The sequence below is a fragment of the Saccostrea cucullata genome, unplaced genomic scaffold (genome assembly GCF_032062105.1).
Source record: "Saccostrea cucullata isolate Sc308-1 unplaced genomic scaffold, CSIRO_AGI_Scuc_v1 ctg8518, whole genome shotgun sequence".
Classification (NCBI taxonomy): domain Eukaryota; kingdom Metazoa; phylum Mollusca; class Bivalvia; order Ostreida; family Ostreidae; genus Saccostrea; species Saccostrea cuccullata.
In genome coordinates, this window is record NW_026929646.1 from 10,480 (window position 1) to 18,690 (window position 8,211).

General features: G+C 36.2%; 1 pseudogene; it reads left to right on the forward strand.

Annotated features, from left to right (window-relative positions):
- The first annotated feature begins 210 nt into the window (after nt 1-210).
- Nucleotides 211-3,842, forward strand: LOC134281602 (uncharacterized; annotated as a pseudogene).
- Nucleotides 3,843-8,211: the final 4,369 nt, after the last annotated feature.

Sequence of the window (8,211 nt, forward strand, 5' to 3'; positions counted from 1 at the left end):
AGATAATTAACATCTTTAAAGGTGTATTATTTTTTTCTTAAAAAACAAGCGTATGCCCTGGTACAATTCATAGTTCCGACACGTCAATCAAACTTATTTTATTAGCCAATCAGATTGTTCCGTATAATTAGTCAGAGAAGCGCTTCGATCGGCCGCCATATTGTCCCACAAACAAACCTTTGACAAGATGTGGGAAGCCTTGAGTTTTTGTTAAAAAATGGTATCGCGGTGTGCGTGGGGAACGTGTAATGTTGAAGAGAGATATCCTGAGAGGTTACAGAACGGTGTTAAGCTTATTTTGTTCCCTAAACCGAAAACAAATCTCCAGAAATGTCTTCGGTGGATCAAAGCTTGTGGACGTCCACACGAACAGTTGAACATTCAGAGAATAAACAAACACAAAGCTGTTTGTTCAAAAGTACAGCTGGTTATAATTTAATGTTTTTGATTGTTATGCACACTGAGTCTTATAATATTAGCTGTATACACGACAATTTTTGGCCAAGAACTTCAGGAATATACTATACCTGCATACATACCGTACAAATTCGGAATGCATCGATTTTACACATCTTTGTAAAGTTTGGCTATGTTATTCATATTGCAAGAGATGGTAATTGATACGTATGTGTGTTCCGGTGTTGCTATTATTTATGTAATAAACTTTAAAACATCGTATGGTTTGTCATTGAGGTCAATGTTACTGAATTATTTACAGCATTTTGTGGGAGGTAATGGGCTAACCGTTGAATTTCCTGACCCATTACAAGCTGATGGATCAGCTGTTAGACCAACCAGGCCACTTCCCAAGCGGACTAGCACATTCACCGAGAGTAACCCAGTGTCAAAGAAAAAAAGGATTCTAAGGTAAAAACCCACAAATTGACAATTTTTAGTTTTTTGGAGATAATGACTAGCAATCGACTAATAAGCCCCTTCTGCGGTAACTGCGGTAGTACACTTTTGGGCAAAGTTATAACGTTTGGTGAAGTTTTTGTTGACGGATAATTAAATGACGTATTTTAAACAACTACTCATGTCATATTTCACCAAACTATATCATTTTGCCCCACAAAGGAGCAGTACTGCAGTTACTGTGAAACGGTCTATTCCATTTATTACGTCGATCACAACATATCCATCAAAGAGTGAAAAAACATACCATCAGAGATAGTCGCTGCAAAAACACCAAAGACCTTTAGGTCTCAGGTGATCACATGTAGTGTGATGTACCTTAATTTATGATTATTATTTTAATCTTTTAAATTTTTTATTTTGGTAACTTCATGCACACTTTATTTGCCATTATAACCGGCTATTAATTGTGGGCATTGCATGGCAGACAAAAAATCTTTTTCTTTCTTACCAATTTTTTTATTTTTTATAGTACAACAGATATAGAAGAACATGGAGAAAATTTGAACTCAACAACAGAAATCAACATCAACAGTGGTAACAACATATCTATACAAACAGAAGAACCTTGTAAGCATTCAAAACTTTCCTAGTTACGTAACTTAATTTTGGACTGTTTGTTTAGCAAGAAACGGCTTTGCGTAGGTTTTGAAAAAAACACACAATTTTTCCAGCATAGTGGTCATAAACGGAAGGTTGGGCTGTATTCTCTCCACAAAGATATCTTTCTGTGTGAAAACAACAAAATCACAAAATGCACAACCTGTGATCAGGAGTTGGCCCTGAATTTGAGCATAATGTGCATGATTTTTTTCAATGTGATTTCATTGTTTTTACACGAAAAGAAATCTCGCACATTCTCGCATGCTTCAGCAATTGTCATATTCCTAGCAGAATATGGACATTTTATTTCAATAAGACTGCAGTGACCATTGTCGCACACCTTACCATCAGGAGTTCCCCCTAAAAAGGCAAACCCCTTGTTAATAACTAGTCCACAGGTGTGGATATGCCTAGCTGGAAAGTCTTTTAAGTATCTAGACTTTGCATCCTTTTCGTGGATTTTACCATATTCTAAGGAAGGAGCGGAAATCTTTTTAATGTTAAATATGCTTCCCAGAAACTTGTCATTAGGGGTCGACTTTCTTTGCAAAATTTTCCCAAAATTAGACGCAGTCAAACGATTCTTTCTTTCATTGTACCATTGTGCTGAATCACTTTGTTCTCGTGTATACAATTCAATTTTAATGGGATCACACTCTTTGTATTTCAAATTCAAATCCATATACTCTTGTGGCAATGGTACAGGGGCTGGGTGGAATACATCAGTATTGCCACAACCATCTGATATGGGTGGCTCAACCTCCTTAATGTTATTTGTCTGAAAAAAACTCCACTTTGTATTAAACTGAAATAAGTGTAAGTAAGTATCAGATTGAAATTTATCTTTTATTTTTTTAGGGATTTCTTCAATTGAGATGTTTGCAATGGCAACTGAGCTACATGTGTTAAAAGAAAAAGAGAAGCAGCACGAAGCTACAATCTGCACCCTGAAAGAGGAAATAAAGGAACTTAAAGACAAACTATCGTCTGATGATCAGAAGCCATCGTTTGGAGTCGACGAAGTGATAAGAAGAGAGGGAAAATTGAAAAATTTGTTCAAATATTACACTGGCATTGTATACATCAGATTTGCTGGTCTCTTGGCATTTTTAGTCTCAGATGGATCCTCAGTAAATTATGAAAAAGGTCGAAAAGACATTAAAAGTTGTCACTGCAAGATGGACTCTTTTTAACTTTATGTAGACTGAGGCACAACTTTGGTTTGAAAGATTTGTCAGTTAGGTTCAAACTATCACTGCAGTCATCTGGAATTGTATTTAATACTTGGATTTCATTGATGTATTTTAAGTTGGGTCAACTTTGTATTTGGCCTCATCGTGATGTAATTACATGTATTAATAACATGCCTAAAGATTTTAAAAATGATTACCCTACAACTTTGGTAATTATTGATGGTACTGAATTTAGAACACAAGCACCATGTGCACTTGGTTTGCAAAGTCAGCTTTACAGTAATTATAAGTCTAGTACTACTTTGAAAGCTTTAATTGGTTGTGATCCGAATGGTTCAGTGATTTTTGCATCGGAATTGTTTACAGGATGTATATCAGATAAACAAATTTGTGAACAGTCGGGATTTTACAATGTTCTTGAATCACTAAAATTAAAAGGTTACGTAAAAGATGGTGATGCTATTATGGCTGATAAAGGGTTTACTATTAGAGAGGAATTAAGTAATTTAAATTTGGTATTGAATATTCCACCAATGGCTTCTTCAACATGCCAGATGTCAGTTTCAGACACTGTGCTTACTGAGAAGATTGCAAAGCACCGTGTGCACATTGAAAGACTTATCGCAAAGGTTAAAACTTACAAAATGCTTTCTGTTCGCATTCCTACATCATTATTTAAAAACATTAACAAAATTTGGTCTGTATGTTGTCACTTGACTTTATTCCATGATGTGTTTGTCACAGACAGTAAAAATTGATGTAACTAAATAACATTATTTATTTCAATTGTTACAAGAAAAAATCAAAGTGTGACCATCTTTCTGTAGAAATGTTGGAGAAACTGAATGCTTCATATGTATAAAAACAGTTTTTAGTCAATGATATAATTATGTATATGTTATTAACATGATATTGATAGTCTTGTACAGGTGATGCCCCAATTCTATAATCTGTGTAATCTTTCAATACATATGTTTATGTAATAATTTTTTGTACCTGATATGACAATATTGAGCCTATCTGCACATCACCAAGGGGGATGTTTACAAGTGGATGATCTGCTGATATTGTATATTCTAGAGGGGTTCCCTTTAACGAACTCAGCTGCATTATGTCACTTGCGGACACTTTGGGAAGTCCATTATTAAATATAATAAATGAATCAAGATTTGTTTTTATTTATCTTATAATGAAAACTTATCATTCAACTTAATATGTATATATATATACTGTTTTAAAATATCTTAAATTGCATCTACACGTAAACGTGTAAAATGCAATGACCAAGAAAAGAAAAAAAATTATCTAAGATTTAACATACTCTTGATCTAAGTCAATCTGACATGTGACAGGTTTTCGTTTTCGGGATTCTGTGGGCCTTGCCACCACTAAATGGTTGATTGGAACGGGCTTAATCTTAGAACCCCTGGGCACATGCCACTGCTGTGGTATACTTGTACAGCTTTGCTGTTCGGGTACATTGGAAAAGTTATGAAGTTTGAATCCCTGCAAACTTTTTATAAGGTCAACTATATGAGAGCAGTGACCATTTAAGCTGTAAGAAAATATATCAGAAATACATGAATAATTGTCAATGTCTTTAAAAAAAATTATGCATGATTTGTCTATTAAAAAATGCTACAGTTGAAATTCTGGATTAGTCAACTGTTTCTGTTTAAAAGCATGGCCTTATCACAACAAATTCGGTAATATATATGCTATAAATTGCACACTCGAATCAGGAAATAAATTAAGGAATGAGACAATAAATTGTTAAATTATTTTGTTTTACATTTAATGAATTTTTCAATCATAACGCATACACATGCCGCACAAGATTACGTCACTACAGTAATGTTTACATTTTTTTTTCAATACACAACCGCCGTTTCATTTGCATCATTGTCCTGTGAAATGCGTATAGAAAGTGAGTGTTACTAGTAATTTTTATTAAACACATACCCTACTTTACAGGAACAATGTGACTCATTTATGGAATCATTTTTAATTTCCAAATTAAGACGATGTGGGGGTTGATTTTTCCGCATCGATCTCCAGCATCGTGCTGTAGCTTGCACGGACTCATCCGAGTTAAAAATCTTAATATCGTGAATGTACCCTTGCGTAAAGTAATTTAAACCCTTTTGCAATACTTTGTCCGACAATTTTGAGCTATTTGGCAAATATTTTACGCAAAAATCGTCTGGAATAGACCCAAGACTGTCAGTCGCGACATCCGCTGATGTACTCAGCATCGCCATAATGTGGGACTTAGTAACTGTAACTAAGGTGGGCGGGGCATCGGGAGACTAGTCGGAACTATGAATCCTCATTTCCTTCATTCAGCTGAAGAATTCTATTTTTATACAAGTCACGTGACAAACAGCCGATACATGCGATATAACTGTTACTGTGTACGGCCAAGTCCTGTCCATTATGGATAACATTTTTTTTAAAAGAATTAATATATATATTAAAACGGCCCTTAATATAGCCGAGACAATTACATTATAATGTAATTGTCCCCAAGGGATAGACCTCGCCTCAATGTCTTTACGTACTTGTTTATCATATGTCATCCATGACAATCCAGCATGGCTACTTGCCAACTCTCTGACAATTTCTCCATGTGTAATAACTGATGCAACTTGTTTTGGAATTTATTCTGAATAGATAGCCAGAAATTTGAGAAAAGCTGTTGTCCATTGATCTATGGACTTAATAACAGTTTTTGATTTTGCTGAAAGTAATTTTAATTCAGAATTGCCTGTACTTTTAATTTGAACAGACCTGTCTGAGCCGACATCATCCCTTAACGAAAGTTTACTTAAGTCAATATATTTATTTTGCCAAATTTTGTTCTTAATTTTTTTTTCAATCTGTGCGGATATGGGCGTTGATAGTAAATAACTGTCATCATAATCAGACTCATCCGATGAGGAGTCATCAGTACTTGTATTTGCGTCTGAGGAACTATCGTCACAAGATTCATCTGAATCAGAGTTACAGTGTAGTACCTGAAGAGGAAGGTGATCTGTCAGGTGACGCTATTCTTCTCCTCTTTTTCTTTGGCTCCCTGTGTTTTTTCCTGCCCCTAGAACCAGTTTCCACCACTTGTTGGGTTTCTTGATTGTTCTTGGTTGTTTCCAGGACTTTGTCGGTCACCGCTACCACCAGCTGGTCCTAAGCAGACGTTTCAGTCGGTTCCACAGCCTGTTCTGCCGACCCTGCTGCAGCTGGCTTCTTCTGGGTTCACCGCCCTCTTGGTTGGCGTCTGAGTTCGCTCATCTGCAATTGGTTATCATAATGATATAAATGAAATATATTTTATTTTTAACCACAGCTCTGGTCAATAAATTAGGCTTCATTAGTAAATACAGTAACTGTATTTATCAAACACATTTATTGTGCCACGATAAATTCATTGACTATGTAAAAAACATACTGTTAATGTATAAGTATAAGTATTTCAGACCTGTTTACTCTTACGATTTCGCCGTATTTTGTACGGATTTTTAGTTTAAAATATGTCTCACGTTTTGCTATTAAGAAAATAGGTAAATCTGAAATATGTTCGTTTGGAATTAGCAGTTAGTTTTCGTTATGATCTGTCTTTGTTTCACGCTTTTGATCGCTAAAAAAGAGAAGGATTACAAACATGGTTGCCAAAACTCTGTGGTATTATAGAATGACAAAGACCGTGTTGTTAAATTAGGTTTTTGTAATCAGAAAAGCAGTTGGTCTGTTTTTAAATATGTAAAATCGATGGAAAGTTAAATCTTACTGGCAATTGCCAAGTCTAACGGATGAATCTAATCAAAAATGCTGAGTGACGGCGATATGGGTAAACAGGTCTGGTATTTGAATATAAAAACTTTCATCATGTAATACAAGCATGTATGTAAATTCACTTAGAATCTGCATTTTAGTTCATTTCAATCAACATATTAAAATTATCAAAAACTCACTGTGGACTTAAATAAAAGATACTTATCAAAAGCATTTATAAACAGGAATGCCATAAATAAGAACTTGAAAATTTCAAACATGTCCACCAACCATATACTTAGTCCTCTTCGTGCTTTGAGCACATAAGGCCTGCACCGAGGACCTCCATCTCTGTCTGTCTGCTGCCATTGTCTGTACAGTGCCCCAAGTCCATCCCTGATCATTCATTTCCTTTTCTACCGACCGTCGCCATGTCTCCTTTGGTCGCCCTCTGTTTCTCTTTCCTGGTGGAGTCCATCTTAGGGCCACCCTTGGTATCTCTGATGGTTTCATCCTCATCACATGGCCAATCCATTTCCAGCGTCTTTCTTTAATCTGGTCCGATATAGCAGCTGTGCATGTTCTTTCATACAGCTCCTCGTTGGTGATCTTGTTTGGCCAGAATATCTTCAGTATTCTACGGAGACATCTAGTTTGAAAGGTATCCAGTTTTTGCGAGATGTTCTTTGTCACCTTCCATGACTCAGATCCATAGAGAAGGACCCCGATGACATTTGTTTTAAATATCCTTAGTTTGGTTTTGGATCTGATAATTGAGGATTTCCAGATGTTCCGTAGGTTGGCAAAGATGGCACGGGCTTTTGAAATTCTATTTTCTACGTCCATGGTGGAATCTCCATTGGCTGTGATCTTACTGCCAAGGTATGTAAAATTGTCTACTTCTTCTATTCTGTCATTGTTCGCTGTGACTTCTTTATCTATCTTTGTATTTATCCTCATTAACTTTGTTTTGTTTACATTTATCTTAAGTCCAATTTGTCTGTCATACTTGACCAGGTCATCAGTTTTACTTTGAATATCTTTGTAACGCCGTGATAGTAAAGCGATATCATCTGCAAAGTCAAGATCTTCTAGTGACTGTTGAAATGTCCAGGATATTCCTCGACTGGTCTGACTGGTATTAATTTTCATAACCCAGTCTATGCAGAAACTAAACAGCAATGGTGAAAGCAGACATCCCTGTCGTACCCCGGTTTGGATTGGGAAGCTGTCTGTTAGTTCAGTTCCGCAGATGACCTTTGCCTGGAAGTCCTTGTATAGCATCTGAATGATGGATATGATCTTATCAGGGATGCCGTAATGTTTGAGGATCATCCATAAAGCAGGACGGTGTATACTGTCAAATGCTTTGGCAAAGTCGATGAAGTTGGCATACAACGTAGCATTCCATTCATTGCTTTGTTCTAAAATTTGCCTCAAGGAAAATATCTGGTCTGTGCATGATTTTCCTTTTCTAAATCCAGCTTGCTCTTTACGAAGGTATGGGTCTACCACTGAGGCCATTCTGTTTAAGATGACTCTGCTTAAGACTTTGCTGGTAACTGACAACAACATAATCCCTCTCCAATTATTTGTGTCCGCTAGGTCACCTTTCTTGGGCAGCTTCACTATGAGACCAACCTTCCAATCATCTGGTGCTGTTTCTGTCTGCCAAATAGTTTGCAGGATATCTGTGAGAAGTCTGGGTGTTAATACTTCCTCAGCTTTTAAC